Consider the following 23759-nt stretch of genomic DNA (forward strand, 5'->3'; position numbering starts at 1 on the left):
CTGCCCCCAATCCCTCCCAGCATCAAGGTCTTTTCCAGTGAGTCAACTCTTCGCATGAGGTGGCCAAAGTACTGGAGTTTCAGCTTCAGCATTAGTCCTTCCAATGAACACCCAGGACTGATCTCCTTTAGGATGGACTGGTTGGATCTCCTTGCAGTCCAAGGGACTCTCAAGAGTCTTCTCCAACACCACATCCTCCATGTTAGAAATGTCTTTTTTCTCCCTTTTTTTGGCATCTGGCTATGCAAAAGCTACTGATGAAATATTTTCTCCAAATTAGTATTTTAATTTTTTACTTTTCTGGAAAAATATAAAACCTTACCAGTCACTTATTATTACTGAACAAAAGTTAGATTACTACCAATTGCTGTTTTACTTTTGGTCTAAAAGAAGTTTTTAAAGTTTAGGCATCTCTGATGTTTTTGAATTGTACACCCACAGAAGACAGCTGGATAAAACACATGACAATTTTAAAGGACAATTCTTATTATCAGACTCATTTGGCATATCCTTTATATCCAGAATAAAATCCACAGAAATAAAACTAATATAATTTTCAAAGAATTCATACTTGGTGGAGTCTTAGAACGAGGAACTTCTTGTGAAAGAAGGAATATTTGTTCATCTGGGTGATCACAAGGATTTTTCCTCCTGGAGTAACAGTTTTTGGGTGTGTCAGTGGGACTTTGGTTTGCAGAAAAGCCTGCATATAGGGCCAGATCTTATTGGTTTCTGTTCCAGAAAATGTTTCCAACACTCCCTTTTTCTGGTAATATTCCAGGACCGGTTTCGTTTGGTCTTGGTAAACCTTCATTCTCCTGTTAAGTGTCTCAGGTTTATCATCTACATGCTGGATGAGAGGCTCTCCAGTCACATCATCCACACCGACCACTTTGGGAGGGTTAAATCCGAGGTTATAGACGCGGCCACTGGTTGGATGAACCCAGCGAGCCTCGAGGCGCTGCCAAATGACCTCAAATGGCACGTTCAGGTTCATCACCAGGTGTACCCGTCCAGGGCTTCAGCCTGTGCAAGGGTCCTGGGAAAACCACAAAACAGCCAGTTATCCTGGGTGACATTTCTCAGCTTCTGGAGCAGCAGCCGAATCACGAGGTCGGCTGGGATGAGCTTCCCCTGGTCCATGAAGGTCTTGGCCAGCACCCCGATTTCTGTGTCCCTTCGCATGTTGTCTCGGATCAGGTCTCCACTGGATAAGGTCTTCAGCTGGAAGTGTTTGGTAATGCGCAGGGCCAGGGTGCGCTTGCCAGAGCCCGGGGCGCCCACGATCACGGAGTGCACGAGCTGCCTCGGCGGCCCCACGGCTGCCCAGGGAGGCCGGGAGCGGGGAGACGGTTGGGCCCCTGGTCGGACACCAGCTGCGCCTGCGCGCTCGCCCCTGCCTCCGCTGCCCGGCATCCGGGGCGGCGCCCGGAAGTTGCGCTGCTTCAGAGGGTGCGACCACAGCTGATGGACAGTGTGGAAGAGGGCGTGTGTGAATTGAACGGTTGTGTCAAGACATTCCCCCCAGGAGTGTGCAAAGGTGGAGGAGATGGTAAGTTTGAAAGGAAAATGAAGAAACAAAATGTGGATTCAATAGTTCCACTGTTCACAGGAGAAAAAGGAGAGGAGGGAGGGATACAGTATTTAAAGAGAAAATTAAAGGGACTTCCCTGGCGGCTCAGTGGTTAAGACCTCCCTCTCATGCCAAGGGCCCGGGTTCAATCCTTGGTCTGGGAACTAAGATCCCACATGCCCGTGTGGGGTGTCCTCACAGCTGGTTTGGAAGGCAACTTGGCAGTGGCTATTTTTTAAGAAATTACTTCTTAGTGTCTTCCTTAAACAGACACTCTCATGTGGCAAGAAGGCGCATACGCGATGTTCATTTCAGCCTTATTTGTAACAGCAAAAAAATGTTAACAATTTAACTGTGTATTAATTAGAGAATAGCTAAGGGAACCTATGGAATACTACCCAGCAGCTAAAAAGACAGATCTATGTGGTAACATGAAAAGATTTCTGATATTGTAAATGCAAAAAGCTTCAGATTGATACAATTTAGGTTAATGGTATAATTTATGGTTAAATATATTTAATAAGTGAACTGGGAAGCTGGGTTTCTAGCAGTGGACGGACATGATTTTTACTTTTAAACAGTTGCTTCATTTGTGAGATAGAGAGCAGTTAGAAGGCTGTTTCAATAGACCAACAAAGAGTTGAGAAAGTACACTAATTTTAATTTCTTCAATGTAAGTGAGATTGAGCATCTTTTCATCTGTTTTATGGGCCATTTACACTATTTCTCCATAGAGAATTTTTAAACTGACAGTTACCTGCTGATCACTTCCTTGGAAAAATACTTGGGGTTTGGTTTACGCAACAAGATGTGAAACAGGTAGACAGCTTTGTCTTGGGTGGTCCAAGTACAGACTATGCATCACTGTGTGGGGCTTCTCTAATTAGAGGTTGCTGAGCCACCAGCCCTGCATCCACTTCCTTCTCTAACCATTCTTGAGCCACTTCATTTCTGAAAAAAGACCCATAAAAATGATGTGGTGGCTGGTTCTCATTCTATAAGCAAGAGAGAAAGCTACTTCCAGAAAAAAGGCTTTGAGAGTAGAAACCTAATTTCTGTATTTGTATTTTATGGCAGCAAAGTAGAATGGCTGCTCTAATTTCCCAGACTTGAAAAAACTTGTTTCTGCTATTTTGGATCTTTAAGTTAGTCATATAATCTTATTGTTGCTATATCCAAAAGAGTTAAACTGAATACATCAGGTGATTCAAAAGGTAGATGATTAGTAGAAATTTAGCTCATATCTTCCAGGACGAAAAAAAAATCATGCTATGATTTGAATCAGTATTTTGCATAATACTAATTGCTTTGCATAATAAAGTTGAACATGATGACTGTCTTTTAGGATTACTAATTATATACACAAAAAGTAATACTGCCAAGGCCTTTCTATCCTACCAGATAGATTTAGACTTCTGGTATATTTAACCTTTAATTGAGATATCTAATTTGGTACCAGCCTCTGATCCCAGAATATTTCAGAGGTGTATCTGTGGAGTGTGGGTAGGGTTCACTTGGCTATAGGTGTGAGTAGGGTGTAGCTTAGAGCAGACAGAATGAATGTTGGCCTGCTGGTAAGAGTCCCACTCTGGAAGCACGTTGAGTCACTTTGGCTTCCTGGGATTACCTCACCCCTTCCTCCTTTTCCAGACTAATACTGAACAAGCCACTTGGGACAAAGCGTTATCAAGCTTATTCTTAATAGCAGATGGTAAGAGATTCTTTGATGAAATGCATATAAACTAGTATGAGCCAAGTAATATAGACAATACATTTAACAAAAAGCATCTAGGGCCAAGCAGACGTGATTGTGGAAGTTTGTGGAAGCTTTCTAGGTTTTTTTTTTTTTTTTTTTTTCACAATAATGGAAGCCAAATGGTATCGCAGTAAAAGACAAACAGCAGGGACTCCTCAGATTATGCTTGTTTTTACAGTACTCATCATTTTGAAGTGAAAACTTGAAAGAAAATTTCTAGGGAGAGTTATCAGTTTAGGGTATCCAAGGAGACAGAGCTGAAAGTCACAGAGAGGCTAAGCAGTGAGATAATCATTCATTCATTGATTCAGCAAACTTTAATCAGACATTTATCTGTGTGACTAGTTGTTCTAAGCCCAGAGGATGCAACCCATGAAATAGAATGAATCCTGAGTGTCCCTGTGATGTGACCTTCTCATGGGTCTCTCGGGCCACTGTTTCCCAAGGTGTGATAGTTGCTCCTCTGGGGAATGGGACATGATTTTAGGTCTCAATGAAAGAAAAGTTATGACCAACCTAGACAGGATATTAAAAAGCAGAGACATTACTTTGCCAACAAAGATCCATCTAGTCAAAGCTTTGGTTTTTCCAGTAGTCATGTATGGATGTGAGAGTTGGATTATAAAGAAAGCTGAGCACTGAAGCATTGATGCTTTTGAACTATGGTGTTAGAGAAGACTCTTGAGAGTCCCTTGGACTGCAAGGAGATCCAACCAGTTCATCCTAAAGGAGATCAGTCCTGGGTGTTCATTGGAAGGACTGATGCTGAAGCTGAAACTCCAATACTTTGGCCACCTGATGTGAAGAGCTGACTCATTGGAAAAGATCCTGATGCTGGGAAAGACTGAAGGCAGGAGGAAAAGGGGACGACAGAGGATTAGATGGTTGAATGGCATCACCGACTCAATGGATATGAGTTTGAGTAAACTCTGGGAGTTTGTGATGGACAGGGAGGCCTTGTATGCTGCAGTCCATGGGGTCACAAAAAGTTGGACTCGACTGAGCCACTGAACTGAACTGAAAGGACATTCCTCTCCTCCACCCCAGGTTTGATGACTATATTTTATCTTATGTTTAAAGCTGTTTTATTATGAAAATTTCAAAGCTGCCTAAAATTAGAGAATGGTATAGTCTCATGTCCTCCTAGTCTAGTTTCAACAGTGGTCAATCTTTTGCCAGTCTTGTTCTAGCTCATATTTTTTTTCTTGATATTTTAAGTAACAACACCTTTAAATTTTAATGAGGGGTATCTATGTTTTAATGTGCATAAAAAATATAGCTAGCACATCCAACCTCATACTTCACAGTATTCTTGCTTATGACAAAACTAATCCATAAATTGTTTTTAAAACTGCTGCACAGAGAGAGGAAAGTTCAACAAGGGCGAACATGACTGGCAGAAACATTCCCCTTCATCTCCTTCCCGTCAGTGAGGCTGGGATGGTTAGAAGTGATTTCTTCTTCTGTAGGATGCTTAGCACCACGGGTGTCACCTCAGAAGCACCTACGAAAGAGGAGCTAATGTGTTTGGGAGGCATCTTTGATTCCAGAGAACTGATCCTGGCTCACATTTATTAAGCACTTAGTGTGTACAGGCACTGCGGTGGGTGATTTACATATGTCATCTCGTTTCCTTTTCACAGCTTTACTCTGAGTGGATGTTGTGATCTCCATTTAAAATCAAGCCTCAGCAAAATGAAGTAACCTAAGGTCACAGAGTTATTAAGCGGTAGGACTAGGACTTCAGTTGAAAGCCTGTCTTCTTCCAGAGTCCATCATGGTTTTCTACCAGGCCCCCAAGACAGCCAGATCCCACAGCCAAACGCTAGAAAGCAGCTGGGAAAAGAACTAGGCCTGCAGAGTTTACACCTCATTCTTCCATTTGCTGCCACTGTGACTTTTAACGTTTCACTTCACTTTTTTTTGACCCCCTGTTTCTTGTGCATACAATGGGAACAGTAAGATTAATTATGCAATTTTTGAACACAGAGTGAAGTCATTTATGTGGAAATTTAACATTGTAGGCACTAAATAAATGTTGGTATTATATTCACATGCCGCTAACAGGGCATGTGATCTTGAGCAGTCTCCTTCCCTCTCCGGATCTTGATTTCTTCAGCTTTAAAAATGATGTCATTGGCCCTTAAAGTGCTGCTAGGGTTAGTTATGGGCGTCCTTGTTAGCTTAGTGGTAAAGAGCTCGCCTGCCAGTTCAGGAGACTCGGATTAGATCCCTGGGTCGGGAAGATGCTCTAGAGAGGGAAATGGCACCCCACTCCAGTATTCTTGCCTGGAGAATCCCACGGACAGGGGAGCCTGGCGGGCTACATTCCATGGGGTCACAAAGAGTCGGACACGACTGAGCGACTGCACAGCAACAAGGGGATAGTTGTTCCTTGATTGTATTCCAATTGGCTCACAAGAAATATTTACTGACTGAAGTTAATGGAAATAATTTGGTAAACTTCCATTCAGTGTGATTTTATTTGTAATTATTTATATTTATCTAGGTCTGATTCCTTAGAGGAGAAGGAAATGGCACCCCACTGCAGTGTTCTTGCCTGGAGAACCCCATGGACAGAGGAGCCTGGCAGGCCATGGTCCATTGGGTCGCGAAGAGTCAGAGAGAGGTTCCTTAGAAAGCAGAGCCAGTGATATGTTGCTCTGCTTTGTTAGGAGGTACAGTGCCAAGGAGCAGAAGTGAGAGACCTGAGAGACACAGGAGTGAGGCAGGGAAGGAGAAAGAGAAACTGGAGCTGGGGTAACTGAGCTTGTTTCCACCCAGCATTCCTGGTTGCTCTGTCTTAAAGAACCAGCCCCTGCAAAGCTGCATCTCAGGACAGTCTCTTTGGAGTGAAGAAAAGAGGATGAATTTATCAACAGTTTCCATCTCCTATTTGGCAATGCTTTGACCACAGGATGTCAATTCCTCTGCAGATATGGGCTGTGCACTTCTGGACTCTGGAGCAAGATTCCTTGTGCCCCGTATCTCTGTGTGAACAGGGAAGTCAGGGATGGGAGATGGGAGATGGGCACGGGGCCGGGCTCTGATAACGGGAGACTGAGAGGACCTGCAGTGGTGTAGGTGTATGATACAGTAACTCTTGCCCCGTTGACTTATAAACAGAGTCTGAAGGTACTTATAAAACAAGGATGATGAGAAGGCAATAATTCATAGAAATATAAAAAGAAATGACCTCGGTTTATTACCGACCCCGTGGACTGGAGCCTACCAGGCTCCTCTGTCCATGGGATTTTCCAGGCGAGAATACTGGAGTGGGTTGCCATGCCTTTTTCCAGGGGATCTTCCCAACCCAGGGACTGAACCCAGGTCTCCAGCATTCCAGGCAGACGCTTTACCGTCTGAGCCACCTGGGAAGCCCTGTTACCTGAAAATGTAGGATAATAATAGTACTTACCCATAGGGTTGTTGCATTGACAGAATGACTTCAGGAAGCTAGTATTTGTAGAGCATTTAAAATATATGTAGCATATAAAAGCCACTATGTGGATGTTTGTTTAAAAAAAGAAAATACATAGCCACATGAGTTTTGATGGTTTCTGCAACTAACCATCACATTTGCCTCTAAGCTTTCTAGCAGTTAAGGAAAAGGGAAATATGGTGGGTTTCCTAATTTGCATTATCTGGTCAAAGTAAGCCTGCTAATTCTGAAAGACAGCCGCCAAGAATCTGTGTTATGAAAACCCAAAGGAGTTGATCCCAAGAGACATTAAAAAGCAGACTAAGTAATGTTTTCAAAATGGTTACTTAAGTAAGATGTGCTGAGGAATGTCTCATGTGAACAGTTCTTTTGCTGATGTTTTATCAGACGCAGCGATCTGGGAGCTAAGGTAGAGGTTGAGATTTGTAGCTTTCTGGTGTGTCACTTTGAATGAGTGGTTGTTAGGCAGGGGCAGTTTTGCACCCCAAGGGACATTTGACAATGTCTGGTGATATTTTTGGTTGTCACAACTTGGGGTTGGACAGTGGCGATGCTACTGGTACCTGGAGGATGGAAGCCAGGGATGCTGTTTATATTGCATGGGATGTACATGTACTGAAGCAATTTGCTGCTGTCTGAAATTTACATTTGGGAACCCCATGTTTAAATTTGTGAAGTCTTGTAGCTACGCTTCCTACAGTGCACAGGATGGCCCTCCACAACATAGGATTATCAGGCCGAAAATGTGAATAGTCCCGAAGGGGAGAAACTGCTCTAAATGCGTACAGATCCATAGATGCTTTCCCAGAGCAAGGCAAACATAGTGTGGACATTAAAATATCTTTTCCTTAGTCAGACTTTGGTCTGAGATTAGTCAGCTGACAACTTCAGGTAAAAACCTTTGACCTCAGCCTAGCTTTTTTATATGAACGATGCTGACAGAAGCTTGAGTTGTGTCTCCAACAAGTATCAAAGTGGGCCTTGCATGGGAAGCTTCTTGAACATTCCCATTGTTCTTTTTAAAGAAAATATTTATTTATTTGACTGTGCTGGGTCTTAGTTGCAGCCTTCAGGATCTTCAGTCTTTGTTGTGGTGTGTGAGTTTTTTAATTGTAGCATGTGGGATCTTTTTTTTTTTTTAGTTGCAGCACGTGGGGTCGTAGTTGTGTCACATGGGATCTGGTTCCCAGGCCACAGATCAAATCCAGGTCAATGCACGAAGTCTTAGCTACTCAACCACCAAGAGAGTCCCCCATTGCTCTTTAACTGTCTTCTTGTACCAATAATTTGGTGCTTAATCACCTTATGCCTCATCTGGTTACTTGGAGAGATTTATTGCATAAGCACTCAGCTAATCTGATGTCAAACAAGGTGATTTGGGCAGCAAGAAAGAGGCAAGAAATAGAGCCTGCAGTGTCCGAGGGGCTTATGTTCAAGGGAAAGAGACTCTAGGAATGCTTTGGCAATCTTGTCTCCATGTAAGAGTAAGTAAAGTTTCCATGGCTGACAGAACGACAGGCTGGGACAGAGCTGGGTGAAGTCCACTTTCCAGTGCCTCCCCTCATCCCGGTGTGTGGTTGGGCCATGGTTGGGCTCCAGAAAGACGTGGTCTTTCCATGGAGAGAGCCCAGGCAGGCATGCAGCCCTGAAAGAGGATAACGGGCAAGACTTGGTAGGACGTCAAGGTTTAATCCCTCTCCTCTACTTCTCTGGTGACCTGTCACCGAGGTTCACATCATACTGCTTTCTTTGGTTTTATTAGACACTCCTTCACGTGCGTGCACGCTCAGTTGCTGCAGTAGTGTCTGACTCTGTGCGACCCGATGGACTGCAGCCCCCCAGGCTCCTCAGTCCATGGAATTCTCCAGACAAGTCTACTGGAGAGGGTTGCCACACCCTCCTCCAGGGGATCTTTCCGACCCAGGGATTGAACCTGTGTCTCCTGCATCTCCTGCATTGCAGGTAGATTCTTTAAACTCTGAGCCACCAGGGAAGCCCCCTTCATGTAACAGAAGCCAAATAATTCCCCCCTGATATACATCACAAAGAAAATATTTCCCAACTAGAGCTGGGAAGGATCCCAGCTTACACTTCCTCCTGAAAATATCAGTGAGTTTACCCCTCATCTCTACCTGCTTCCCAGGTCTGGAATGACGTCAGTAGGGATGACTGGGTTCTTCAGTTGTTCAGAGGATTTGTTTTGCATTCAGCAAACTACAGAATTTGCATTACTAACAGAAAAGGCACCTAAAGGGAAATTCAGCTGCCAGCTGCTCTCCAGCTGAATTGCTAATATTTAAGAGGGTGGAAGATGCTCTCCATGGTGGCTCACCGTGGTTCCACACACACGTGTCATATCCTTAATCCACATCCTTGGGGCTTTCCCTAGTCGTTTCATGGCTGTGGAGAGATGGTCCCTGCGTTTCCAACCCCATGACTCAGTAAAGATTGCTAAAGGCAGAACCATGCTTGGTATGATGTAATATAATAGCAGATGTTCATACCAGTGACCCTGATTAACCCAGAAGGGATTCAGTTGCATTTAGTGTCCTCTGCTCAGAGGGCAGGGAACTTTATCATCTGCTTTTGAAGGCTTGCCATGAAAAAAAAAATGCTGAAAATAGTGGGTTTTTTTGGTGACTGAAGGGTTAGTTTTAATTTTCTGAGAAATTGACCTCCATGGTATGCTTCCTTCTCCTTCTGGGCTGGGAAATAAGGTACCACTGTACTTTCATAATGTGCTATGACTCCCAAAGGCACAGAGGATTTCTCGTTAGCTTCATTTTGCTTTGGAGAGTTCTTGATGACATACAGTCACTCTTTAAAAAACAACCTTTTTTGGATGGAATAATGTTAGAATTATAGAAAGGGGAGCTTCCTTGGTGACTCAGATGGTGAAAAATCTGCCTGCAATGCAAAAGGCCTATGTTTGATCCCTAGGTTGGGAAGATCCCCTGGAAAAGGGAATGGCAACCCGCTCTAGTAGTGTAGCCTGGAATTTCATGGACAAAGGAACCTGGTGAACTATAGTCCATGGGGTCACAGAGTCAAACATGACTTAGTGACTAATTCTTTCACTTTCACTTTGTATAAGTAGTACAGAATTTTCCTATTTCTCATCATCCTGTTTCCCCGTTTTTAATATCTTACACAACCATGGTACATTTGTTACAACGAAGAAGTCAGCATTGGTACATTATATTAACTAAATTCTAGACTTTGAATTTCACCGTCCTTTGGATTAACATCCTCTTTTCTGTTCCAGATTCCATCCCAGGCACCCACATTGCGTTTTGTTGTCCTGTCTCCACAGTCTCCTCTGGTCTGACAGTTTCTCTGTCTTTCACTGTTTTTTTGTCACTTTGACCGTCTTGAGAAATGGGCAAGTTATGCTGTAGAATGAGTTTGTCTTTTGTTTTTCACATGATTATATTTTGGAAAAGATACCAAAGAGGTTAAGTGCCCTTCTTGCTACATCATATCAAGGGTAGGGGGTTCTAGAAAGGAGAGAGGTAAAGGGGGAGCTGCTTATCCTTTTTATTGTTTCCTGTGTTCTCTTTCTACTGGTTCTCCCTCTGGTTATTCTCTCTGCCTCCCCTTTTCTCCAGCACCTGTCCATTGACTTCCCACCTTCCCAGGTGTAGGTGAGTCTTCAGACCAAGAACCTAATAATCAGTGAGGATGTCAGGGATGGCCACACCAGCCCTCTAGAGACAGTGCAAAGCCCTGTAGGACTGAGGGTAACAGGGTTTCAACACCCGAGTTCCAAACTCAAATGTCTTACAACTCAAACTTGTCATGTTTCAGACTAACCTTCTGCCAAGCTGCTCTTCTGTTAATGTTCCTAACTTCAGAAGCCATCCAGTAGCCAAAGTCAGAAACCTGGGAGCTGTCCTGACTCCTACCTTTCTCTCTCCTGCCACTAGATCATGTCCCAAGTCCTGTTCTTCTTTTTTCCTAAATAACTTAATTCTTCACTTTCTCTCTGGCTCCATGCCGCCACTCGCACCCACGTTGTATGAACTCACATCCAAATTACGTCACACGTGCTTAGCTAGACCCCCAGCCCCCAGTCTTGCGTGCTCCCATCTCCCTTTCTTCCACTCTGCAGGCGAGAGAAGTTGAGTCATATTACTTCCCCAGCTCAACATTTCCCTGTGGTCTTAGGACAAAATCTGAGCTTCTAACAAAATTCACACCCCAAGGCTCTCTGTTGCTAGTGTCTCTAGTCTCCCTTCCTCCCCTCTTTGCCTCCGCCTTTATGGACCAGTCATGACCAGTTTCTTTCGCTTTCCCAAGTATACCGTGCTCCCTGAGTTCAGAGGCCTTCACACGTGCTCTTCTCCCTTCTCAGAATCTCTTCTCCTAATCCGGCTTCAGTCAGTCTTTGACTTGTAGTTGAAATACTCCTTTCTGTGCCACAAGAACCCTGACAGAGACTTTCTTCTTGATCAAACTTTAGACAGCCTCCTTTGAGCCATTTTTTGGACTAGACCTTGTCCTTGGGCCCTATTCTTGGCCTGCTGAAGACAGTTTTCATAGGAATCCTGTTAAGTGAGTTTAGTGAGGATTCCCCACTTCCTTGGTGTCCAGATACTACTTTTGATATCTGATCAGTTTTCTCTGGTGGCTCAGATGGTAAAGAATCTGTACTGCAGGAGACCCGCGTTTAGTCCCTGGGTTGGGACAATCCCTGGAGAAGAGAATGGCTACCCACTCCAGTATTCTTGCCTGGAGAATTCCATGGACAGAGGAGCCTGGCAGGCTACAGTCCATAGGATCACAAAGAGTCAGGCATGACTGAATAACTTTCACTTCACTTCTTCAGGTTCCTCATCCCCCACCCTGGATGTCTCAGTCCCTGGCCTGCCTTTAGTAAAAATCGTGTTAGGGCAGTTTAGCCAAAATCCTTAATCCTTGAGGTGTCTGCTTAGTAATTTTCCATCCACTGATCCCCTCACTCTGCTTGTTGCCTGTGAATCCCTACGTGTCTCTACTGTATTTGGACTTCAGCTCAGTTTTATCCTGAGGTCTCTTTCCCCTACTGTAGTAGTTCCTGAGTAACATCTGCCTTTACTGCCTGTAGCTAGTGTCTGGCTTGGTTTCTTTTTGCAAGTCCCCGTCCACTAGACTCGGTTAGGACTCCAGTCCTACCCTCTTCTCCTTGCCTCATCCTGATTCTCAGTGTACTTGATTGTAACTTCTATAACTGTGTTTTTTCTTACCAAACCACAGGTGTCCTGAGAACATGGATTAGGACTTGCATGTGTAGGACCCAGTCATCGTTTGTGAAGTAATGGGACAGATTTTCAGAGTTGCTCACTCGCTCATATGGAACAAGCACGACAGGCAGTTTCAGGTTGTGTGGGTCCACTCTGCAGGTAGTGGGGTGGACCTTCACCACAGGTGGATTGAAACTATATCTACCTCTGTACCATTAGGCAATTTTTTCGTGGGTTGGGTCTGCCCTGAAGCAGAAATACTGAGCTGACTTTCCCTAACATGGTTGCCAGGTAGAACTGGCACCTGCCTAATTCGCTCATTCATTCAGTTGGACTCTTATCACAAGTGCCTAAAACCCATGACTGCACATTTCTGCATTTGTTTACCCATTGTTCTATTTTCTGCCTACCACAAAAAATAGACTAGACCTAAGTTAATCAAATTTAATGTGCAGGCACCAAAGATGATTAAGTTCTTTATTTAACCCAGCCACTCCGTATTTACATTTGTCTGCTTATTTATCTCATCGATGCTGGGAAGTAATTGATTTTGATAATGTTTCAGCACACTGACAAAAAGTGTCAGACGCATTTGGTGGCTCTCTGCTATCATGAAACAGAGGCATGACAGGTAATTTTCAAGCAGCAATAGCTTCATTTTCTAATGTATTTTAACAAAACTTGGAGTGTGGGCAAATGAAACAGTGGTTCCATTAAGTGAAAGTTATCTCTTGTTAAGCAAATAGGTTAACAGCAAAAGGCTCTCATTAGTATTGATATGAAGGGACCAGAGGGACCACCTGGGACTTCGTCACAGACCGCCAGGACTGCCCTCTGAAGTTGGGAAGGGCTCATTGAAACTCTTGTGACTCATGAGGTGGTGTCATGGTTTTGAAGGTTCATGGCAAAGAGAATTCTGTAGCCTCACTGGCAAACCTTTCTAGGTGTTAGTTAATGCTGGTTCTAGGAAACCTGAGCCTATTGGTTTTTCACTTAAGTTCTTCAGGCTGCAGGTAAAACCCAACTCCATTTCTCCTCTTGCAATGTAGGCGGAAACAGAAGCCTGAAGATGGTAAATTACTTGCCCGTAATCCTAGCTAGTAAGTGGCAGACTTAGATTTGCACCCAGGTCTGTCTAACTCTACAACACCCCCTCTTTTGTTCTTAGCCAAGGCTCTGCCTTGCCCAGTTAGTGAGACTGTTCAGTAAACAAGATCATTCAGTTTCTCGTTAACTTTAATTCAAGATAGCGCCCACTATTGGCCATAAACCCATGTGACTCCCGCTCTGTGTCCAGGGCTCAGGTCAGTGTGAGGCAGCTCACAGGCTCCCTCTGGAAATATTGGAAAAAAGACTGCTATGCTGCATGGCCCAGTGTGCTTCAGGAGCAAACCACAGAGCTCTAGCGTTGAGTATCCCAGGCCTTTGGTGCAGTTTTAGACTTCATCTGTGCATGCGTGCTCAATCGATTCAGTTGTGTCTGACTCTGTGAGACCCTACAGGCTGTAGCCCTCCAGCTACAGTTCTTTGTCCATGCCCTCCAGTTCTTTGTCCATGGGATTCTCCAGGCAAGAATACCAGAGTGGGTTGCCGTGCCCTTCTTCAGGGGAGTCTTCCCGACCCAGGGATCGAACACGGGTCTCTTATATCTCCTGCATTGGTAGGCGGGTTCTTTACCACTAGTGCCACCTGGGGAGACCTTTACACTTCATATTACCCCGAAAGTTTAGTGCTGATATTTGAAAAGTCACAAAGGCTAATCTAAGTTCTGTTCAGTTCAGTCACTCAGTTGTATCCAACTCTTTGTGACCCCATGGACTGCAGCACACCAGGCCTCCCTGTCCATCGCTAACTCCTGGAATTTACTCAAACTCAAGTCCATTGAGTCAGTGATGCCATCCAGCCATCTCATCCTCTGTCGTCCCCTTCTCCTTCTGCCTTCAGTCTTTCCCAGCATCAGGGTCTTTTCGAATGAGTCCCTGCTTCGCATCAGGTGGCCAAAGTATTGGAGTTTCAGCTTCAGCATCAGTCCTTCTAATGAACACCCAGGAGTGATCTCCTTCAGGATGGACTGGTTGGATCTCCTTGCAGTGCACGGGACTCTCAAGAGTCTTCTCCAACACCACAGTTCAAAAGCATCAATGCTTTGGTGCTCAGCTTTCTTTATAATCCAACTCTCACATCCATACTTGACTACTGGAAAAACCATAGCCTTGACTAGATGGACCTTTGTTGGCAAAGTAATGTCTCTGCTTTTTAATATCCTGTCTAGGTTGGTCATAGCTTTTCTTCCAAGGGGCAAGCGTCTTTTAATTTCATGGCTGCAGTCACCATCTGCAGTGATTTTAGAGCCCAGGAAAATAAAGTCTGACACTGTTTCCACTGTTTCCCCATCTATTTGCCATGAAGTGATGGGACCAGATGCCATGATCTTAGTTTTCTGAATGTTGAGCATTAAGCCAACTTTTTCACTCTCCTCTTTCACTTTCATCAAGAGGCTCTTTAGTTCTTCACTTTCTGCCATAAGGGTGATGTCGTCTGCATATCTGAGGTTATTGACATTTTTCCTGGCAATCTTGATTCCAGCTTGTGCTTCATCCAGCCTAGTGTTTCTCATGACGTACTCTGCATATAAGTTAAATAAGCAGGGTGACAATATACAGCCTTGACATACTCCTTTTCCTATTTAGAACCAGTCTGTTGTTCCATGTCCAGTTCTAACTGTTGCTTCCTGACCTGCATACTGATTTCTCAAGAGGCAGGTCAGGTGGTCTGGATTCCCATCTCTTTAAGAATTTTCCATAGTTTATTGTGGTCCACACAGTCAAAGGTGTAGTACACACACCTTTCTTTGGAATTGGAATGAAAACTGACCTTTTCTCGTCCTGTGGCCACTGCTGAGTTTTCCAAATTTGCTGGCATATTGAGTGCAGTACTTTTACAGCATCATCTTTTAGGATTTGAAATAGCTCAACTGGAATTCCATCATATCCACCAGGTTTGTTTGTAGTGATGCTTCCTAAGGCCCACTTGACTTTGCATTCCAGGATGTCTGGCTCTAGGTTGGTGATCACACCATTGTGATTATCTGGGTCATAAAGATCTTTTTTGTATAGTTCTTCTGTGTATTCTTGCCACTTCTTCTTGCTATCTTCTGCTTCTGTTAGTTCCATAGCATTTCTAGCCTTTATTGTGCCCATCTTTGCATGAAATGTTCCCTTGGTATCTCTAATTTTCTTGAAGAGATCTCTAGACTTTCCCATTCTGTTGTTTTCCTCTATTTCTTTGCATTGATCACGAATCTAGGTTGGAGACTAGTAACTCTGTCTCAGATCCCTTGTTTGTAGAATGAGGGTAATAGTAGTTCTAGTAGGATCAGTGCCCTATTACACATGAAAAGGTTGGAACAGGGCTGAGGGGATAGCAAAATCTTAATAAAGCTTAGGTATGAAAAATATATTGAAATTGTTGCTATTATTTTTGTTTTTATGATTATAACAACATGAGAACTGAGTGTTTATACACAGCTGAATAAGCAGTATGTGAGATTCCTGACTGACTAGTTCCAGCAGCTATTGCTGCAACACGTATGTTTACACAGGTGCCTACACACCTTGAGAATTCTGTGCATTCAGTGTAACTCTTCCCAGAATTATATCCACTCTCGTAAAGAATGTTAGTATCTACTGACATAATATTTATTGTATTTAACTCTTGTCTCCAAAGCCTTACTTTGCAGTACTCCCATTTATGCCATATAGTTCTTGGGTTTCTCTTTTTCATTTCATCCTGGGATTGTTTAGTTTAGTCTTACATTTATTCTTCATATTTTTAACCATCCTTCTTCATACTGAGTTGTTCTTCCTCTTCTCGCTGCATTTTTGTAGTGTTATTAGTTTCATACTGTGACCTTTTCTCTAATCCTGCATTAGCAGTTCTGACATATAAGTCATTGGGTTTTTTTATACTTTTTAAAAGTTCATTTTTATTGGAGTATAATTGCTTTTCAGTGTTGTGTGAGTTTTTGCTGTTTGGCATCATGAATCAGTTACATGTACTTCGTCTTTTTTGGATTTCCTTCTCATTAGGTCACTACGGAGCATTGTACCATGCAGTAGGTTCTCATTAGTTACCTATTTTATACATAGTAGTGTATATATGTCAGTCCCAATCTCCCCATTCATTCCTCCCCCCACTTACCCCCTTGGCATCCGTAAGTTTGTTCCCTACCTCTGTGTCTCAGTTTCTGCTTTGCAGATAGTTCATCTGTACCATTTTTCTAGATTCCACATGTAAGTGATGGTATACAATATTTCTTTTTCTTTTTTTCTACACTTCTTAAAACTTAAAACCTTTGCTTAAGTTACCTATATGTTCAAACTACACTGAATTATTTTTGTGCTATAAAACATTCAGACATGCTTAGCATTTTTATAATCACTTGTCCATACTTTATGGGCTTCCAGGTGGCATAGTATAAAAAATCCACCTACCAAGGCAGGAGACACAGAGACTTGGGTTCGATCTCTGGGTCAGGAAGATCCCCAGAGTAGGAAATGGTAACCCACTCCAGTATTCCTGCTTGGAAAATCCTGTGGACAGAGGAGCCTGGCGGGCTACAGTCCATACAGTCCATGCGAAGAGACACGACTGAACACAGCACAGCACAGCAGCAGCTATAGTTTATTAGCCTCAAAACGCTGAACATCTGTTTAAAAGGTATAATTGTAGAAACTCTTTGTTTTGTGTGAAAACATGTGACAAGCAAAGCTCGGCAATGCATTACATTATTACGAAGTGTCCCCTGACATTGTGAGCAGCTCTTTAATTAACAGGCATGGTCTTCTCGTGCTCCCTGTATGCCTGCACATTCATTAGCTGCAGCGGTCCCATATAAAGCGCCGTTTCAGATGAGTGAGGAGGAGGCATGTCACCTCAGCCCACAGGTATAGCTGATCGGGGTCCCCTTCTGCCCTGCCCACAGATACACGCCCACTTGCCTGGACCGTCCCGAAACTTCCTTCTTGAAGACTGTAGTTGAAGATATTCATCTTGACCAGCCGTTATCTTGCCACACAGGAGATGTGTCTCAGGAGTGCATGAATGTACCCACTTGTATATTCCCCTCCACCCCCAACCCAGCCCCAACAGCCCTGCATTTGTGAGTCAGCGTGCTTTACACCGACCGACTGGGGTAGAAAATACCTAAGGGACGTTTGTTAGGAAGAAATACAACATGTTTCCATCCTTCCTTGTACTCTAGAAGCTGATACACGTGAGGCCTCTGTCATTCATGTCTTTTTCTTTCTCTTAAGCCAAACCCTGTATGAAAATGGCATCGTGACCGTGCAGATGGACTCATGCAAATATAAGGAGGTTATTGAGAGGTCACGGCCCTAACTTAGGAAGATTTAATGGGACCTGCTCACAGAACCTTCTGGTTACCTTGCTAGCGAGTACACGCTAATTATGTAATGTTGAAAGTTCTGAGTGTCCACGCAGTGAGTCAGCGGGTGGCTCCACCTCCCAGGCGTGTAAGCACTTTGCTGCTTTCAGCTTCTTCTGGCTGGTGGGAGCAGGAAGTAGCCTCATGAATGCAGGTGTGTCCTAAGTGTCCAGGTTGGAGAAATAAAAAGCAGCAGGAAGTAAAAGCTTTTTCAGAGATTTAAAGTTCCTAATGATATGAGCTGAGGTTAAATTTGTAGGAAACTTTGCTGCAGAGATTGAGGTAAAAAGAGTCTGATTTCTGAAGTCTAATTATGACTTAGCAAACCAGGGGCACTAGATCCCAGAGGGATGCACCCCTTGCTCTGTGTCAGAGCAACGGTTGGAGGGGGAATTTATCTGGACAATTACAGCAGCAGAAAGAGGACCTGGGCCAGAGACCAGCCAGACTTTTTTCTAGGAAGTGGCTGCAGTGCCAGCAAACTTTTTGTACTAGACGTAGAAATAATGAACACAATGTCAAGCTCTGAAATAATTTTTTAAAAAACACTATTTATTCTGTTATTGGAAAAACAGAGATATTCTTTCTTCCTATACTTGCTGTAATCCCTAGCAGACAAGGGAGGCTGCTGGCTTCCTGAAAGTTCTCTAAGGGAGTCTGTTACAGTCCCCACTTTTGTGTTCATAGGAGAAGCATCAAGACAATAGACTACAGAGAGACTTTCATGATCTTGATTCTAAAATGTCCAACCTGACCAAAAATCTCTTTCTATATAATTGATTGAAAGTTCATTCCTTAGCTGTGCAATCTTTTTTTAAAAATTTTATTTATTTTTTTTGTTGGTTATCCTGGGCCTTCGTTGCTTTGGTTTCTGGAGTTGCGGTACTCCTGCTTCTCGTTGCAGAGTGTGGGCTCACAGCGAGTAGGCTCAGGAGTTGGGGCACACATGCTCAGTTGTCCCGAGGCAGGCGGAATCTTCCCAGACCAGGGATCAAACCCGTGTCCCCTGCATCAGCAGGCGGATTCTTAACCACTGGACCACCAGGGAAATTCAGCAGTTTTTTTTTCGAGAGATTCGTAAAGTGAAATTTTAGCTGCACCTATACAGCATTTCAGCTTTAGCATCAGTCCTTCCAATGAACACCCAGGACTGATCTCCTTTAGGATGGACTGGTTGGATCTCCTTGCAGTCCAAGGGACTCTCAAGAGTCTTCTCCAACACCACAGTTCAAAAGCATCAATTTTTCAGCACTCAGCTTTCTTCACAGCCCAACTCTCACATCCATACATGACCACTGGAAATACCATAGCCGTGACTAGACTGATGCAAAAGCTGAAACTCCAGTACTTTGGCCACCTCATGCGAAAAGTTGACTCACTGGAAAAGACCCTAATGCTGGGAGGGATTGGGGGCAGGAGGAGAAGGGGACGACAGAGGATGAGATGGCTGGATGGCATCACCAACTCGATGGACATGAGTTTGAGTAAACTCCAGGAGTTGGTGATGGACAGGGAGGCCTGGCGTGTTGTGGTTCATGGGGACGCAAAGAGTCAGACACGACTGAGCGACTGAACTGACTGACTGATACAGCATTTCAGAGAAGGAAATGGCAGCCCACTCCAGTACTCTCGCCTGGAAAATCCCATGGATGGAGGAGCCTGGTAGGCTGCAGTCCATGGGGTGGCAAAGAGTCAGACACGACTGAGTGACTTCACTTTCACTTTTCACTTTCATGCATTGGAGAAGGAAATGAAACCCACTCCAGTGTTCTTGCCTGGAGAATCTCAGGGACGGTGGAGCCTGGTGGGCAGCCATCTGTGGGGTCGCACAGAGTCGGACACGAGTGAAGCGACTTAGCAGCAGCAGCAGCATACAGCATTTCTTCCGCATTTCCTCCCATCTACTCAATGGCATTGACTCAGATCCCTACCTTGGAAGAAGGACAAAGGGAGATGGGAGAGAAAAGCAGTGTTACTGATTGTCATGTTTTTTGGAAATGGACCCATATGCTAAAAATTCATTTCCCAGAATCAATATTGGTGATACCTTTTGCCACATAATAAGCTGCCTCCAAAGTTGTAGGTTAAAACAGTAGCCACTTGTGTGGCTAACAATTTTGTGGATCAGCAGTTTGGGCTGAGCTTTGCTGGGCAGTTCTTCTGGTTTTGGAAGGCTCAGTCATGAGTCTGCAGGGTTGGCTGGCAACCGCAGGGTGGGCCCAGATTGGTTGGCTTATTGCTGCTTTATACTGTCTCCTACGTTCCAGCTGGCTGACTGAGGCTTTGCACTTGGTATCTGGGTAGGAATCTGAGAGAAGTGCTCAACGCTTCCTCAAAGCCTCCCTTGCACTGCATTCTATTAGCCAAAGCAAGTCATAAGGATACCCGGGATTCAAGGGCTAGCCTGCCTCTTGATGGGGAACATTGTAGTCACATTCTAGGCTTTTATTTTATTTATTTATTTATTTTTTTTGATGGGGAATACGTGTAACTCTGGCTGATTCATATCAATGTATGACAAAACCCACTGAAATGTTGTGAAGTAATTAGTCTCCAACTAATAAAAAAAAAAAGCATGTAGTCACATTCTAAAAGATCAGGTACAGGGAGGGGAAGAATTGTAGTCATTTTTACAATCTTTTGCACCTACCAAGTAAAAATAAAGTAGATTCAAATAATTTTATCTATTTACTTATTTTTGGCTCTGCTGGGTCTTAGTTGGTGTGTGGGCTTTTCTCTAGTTGTGGTGAGCAAGAGCTACATACTAGTTGTGGTGTGCAGGCATCTCACTGTGAGGCTTCTGTTGTTGGAGAGAAGGGCGTGTCGGCTTCAGTAGCTGCCACTCTTGGGCTCTAAACCACAGGCTCAATAATTGTGGGGCATGGGCTTAATTGCTCCACAGCATGTGGGAATCTTCCCAGACCAGGGATTGAACCTGTGTCTCCTGCATTAGTAGGTATATTCTTTTTTTTTTTTCAGTTTAATTAATTAAATTATTTATTTATTTTTACTTTACAATATTATATTGGTTTTGTCATACATTGACATGAATCTGCCATGGGTGTACACATGTTCCCCATCCTGAACCCCCCTCCCACCACCCTGCCCATTCCATCCCTCTGAGTCATCCCAGTGTACCAGCCCCGAGCACCCTGTATCATGCATCCAACCTGGACTGGTGATTCATTTCACATATGATAATTTACATGTTTCAATGCAATTCTCCCAAATCATCCTGCCCTCGCCCTCTCCCACAGAGTCCAAAAGACTGTTCTATACATCTGTGTCACTTTTGCTGTCTCACATACAGAGTTATCATTACCATCTTTCTAAATTCCATATATATGGGTTAGTATACTGTATTGGTGTTTTTCTTTCTGGCTTACTGCACTCAGTATAATAGGCTCCAGTTTCATCCACCTCATTAGAACTGATTCAAATGTATTCTTTTTAATGGTCGAGTAATATTCCATGGTGTATATGTACCACAGGTTTCTTATCCATTTGTCTGCTGATGGACATCTAGGTTGCTTCCATGTCCTGGCTATTATAAACAGTGCTGTGATGAGCATTGGGGTACACATGTCTCTTTCAATTCTGGTTTCCTCGGTGTCTATGCCCAGCAGTGGGATTGCTGGGTCATATGGCAGTTCTATTTCCAGTTTTTTAAGGAATCTCCACACTGTTCTCCATAGTGGCTGTACTAGTTTGCATTCCCATCAATAGTGTAAGAGGGTTCCCTTTTCTCCACACCCTCTGCAGCATTTATTGCTTGTAGACTTTTAGATAGCAGCCATTCTGACTGGCATGAAATGTTACCTCATTGTGGTTTTGATTTGCATTTCTCTGATAATGAGTGATGTTGAGCATCTTTTCATGTGTTTGTTAGCCATCTGTATGTCTTCTTTGGAGAAATGTCTGTTTAGATCTTTGGCCCATTTTTTGATTGGGTCATTTATTTTTCTGGAATTGAGCTGCAGGAGTTGCTTGTATATTTTTGATATTAATTCTTTGTTGCTTCGTTTGCTATTATTTTCTCCCATTTTGAAGGCTGTCTTTTCACTTTGCTCATAGTTTCCTTTGTTGTGCAGAAGCTTTTAAGTTTAATTAGGTCCCATTTGTTTATTTTTGCTTTTATTTCCAGTATTCTGGGAGGTGGGTCATAGAGGATCCTGCTGTGGTTTATGTTGGAGAGTGTTTTCCCTGTTTTCCTCCAGGAGTTTTATAGTTTCTGGTCTTATGTTTAGGTCTTTAATCCATTTTGAGTTTATTTTTGTGTATGGTGTTAGAAAGTGTTGTAGTTTCATTCTTTTACAAGTGGTTGACCAGTTTTCCTATCACCACTTGTTAAAGAGATTGTGTTTTCTCCATTGTGTATTCTTGCCTCCTTTGTCAAAGATAAGGTGTCCATAGGTGCATGGATTTATCTCTGGGCTTTCTATTTTGTTCCATTGATCTATATTTCTGTCTTTGTGCCAGTACCATACTGTCTTGCTGACTGTGGCTTTGTAGTAGAGCCTGAAGTCAGGCAGGTTGATCCTCCAGTTCCATTCTTCTTTTTCAAGACTGCTTTGGCTATTCAAGGTTTTTTGTATTTCTATACAAACTGTGAAATTATTTGTTCTAGTTCTCTGAAGAATACCATTGGTAGCTTGATAGGGATTGCATTGAATCTATAGATTGCTTTGGATGGTATACTCATTTTCACTATATTGATTCTTCCAATCCATGAACACGGTGTATTTCTCCATCTATTTGTGTCCTCTTTGATTTCTTTCATCAGTGTTTTATAGTTTTCTATGTATAGGACTTTTATTTCTTTAGGTAGATATACTCCTAAGTATTTTATTCTTTTTGTTGCAGTGGTGAAGGGTATTGTTTCCTTAATTTCTCTTTCTGTTTTCTCATTGTTAGTGTATAGGAATACAAGGGATTTCTGTGTGTTAATTTTATATCCTGCAACTTTACTATATTCATTGATTAGCTCTAGTAATTTTCTGGTAGAATCTTTAGGGTTTTCTATGTAGAGGATCATGTCATCTGCAAACAGTGAGAGTTTTACTTCTTCTTTTCCTATCTGGATTCCTTTTATTTCTTTTTCTGCTCTGATTGCTGTGGCCAGCACTTCCAAAACTGTGTTGAATAGTAGTGGTGAGAGTGGGCACCCTTGTCTTGTTCCTGACTTTAAGGGAAATGCTTTTGATTTTTCACCATTGAGGATAATGTTTGCTGTGGGTTTGTCATATATAGCTCTTATTATGTTGAGGTATGCTCCTTCTGTTCCTGCTTTCTGGAGAATTTTTATCATAAATGGATGTTGAATTTTGTCAAAGGCTTTTTCTGAATCTATTGAGATAATCATATGGTTTTTATTTTTCAATTTGTTAATGTGGTGTATTACATTGATTTGTGGGTATTGAAGAATCCTTGCATCCCTGAGATAAAGCCCACTTGGTCATGATGTATGATCTTTTTAATATGTTGTTGGATTCTGTTTGCTAGAATTTTGTTAAGGATTTTTGCATCTATGTTCATCAGTGATATTGGCCTGTCAAATAAATAACCTGGCTCTACACCTAAAGCAACTAGAGAAGGAAGAAATGAAGAACCCCAGGGTTAGTAGAAGGAAAGAAATCTTAAAAATTATGGCAGAAATAAATGCAAAAGAAACAAAAGAGACCATAACAAAAATCAACAAAGCCAAAGGCTGTTTTTTTTGAAAAGATAAATAAAATTGACAAACCATTAGCCAGACTCCTCAAGAAACAAAGGGAGAAAAATCAAATCAACAAAATTAGAAATGAAAATGGAGAGATCACAACAGAAAACACAGAAATACAAAGGATCATAAGAGACTATTATCAGCAACTATATGCAATAAAATGGACAACTTGGAAGAAATGGACAAATTCTTAGAAAAGTATAGCTTTCCAAAACTGAACCAGGAAGAAATAGAAAATCTTCACAGACCCATCACAAGCATGGAAATTGAAACTGTAATCAGAAATCTTCCAGCAAACAAAAGCCCAGGACCAGACAGCTTCACAGCTGAATTCTACCAAAAATTTAGAGAAGAGCTAACACCTATCCTACTCAAACTCTTCCAGAAAATTGCAGAGGAAGGTAAACTTCCAAACTCATTCTATGAGGCCAAATACCAAAACCTGACAAAGATGCCACAAAAAAAAGAAAACTACTAGGTGTATTGTTTACCACTGATCCACCAGGGAAACCCAGATCAAATCATTTTATCCACAGAAGAACCTTCCATAGACGAAAAATGGGCTGACAAATACGTTGTATGAATTTGTAGCTTGCTT

At 42.8% G+C, this 23759-nt stretch overlaps 1 pseudogene; it reads right to left on the minus strand.

Moving 5' to 3' along the window:
- Positions 1-565: 565 nt before the first annotated feature.
- On the minus strand, positions 566-1416 carry LOC133067133 (GTP:AMP phosphotransferase AK3, mitochondrial-like; annotated as a pseudogene).
- Between the last annotated feature and the right edge of the window lie 22343 nt (positions 1417-23759).

This window comes from Dama dama, chromosome 12, assembly GCF_033118175.1.
Source record: "Dama dama isolate Ldn47 chromosome 12, ASM3311817v1, whole genome shotgun sequence".
NCBI lineage: Eukaryota > Metazoa > Chordata > Mammalia > Artiodactyla > Cervidae > Dama > Dama dama.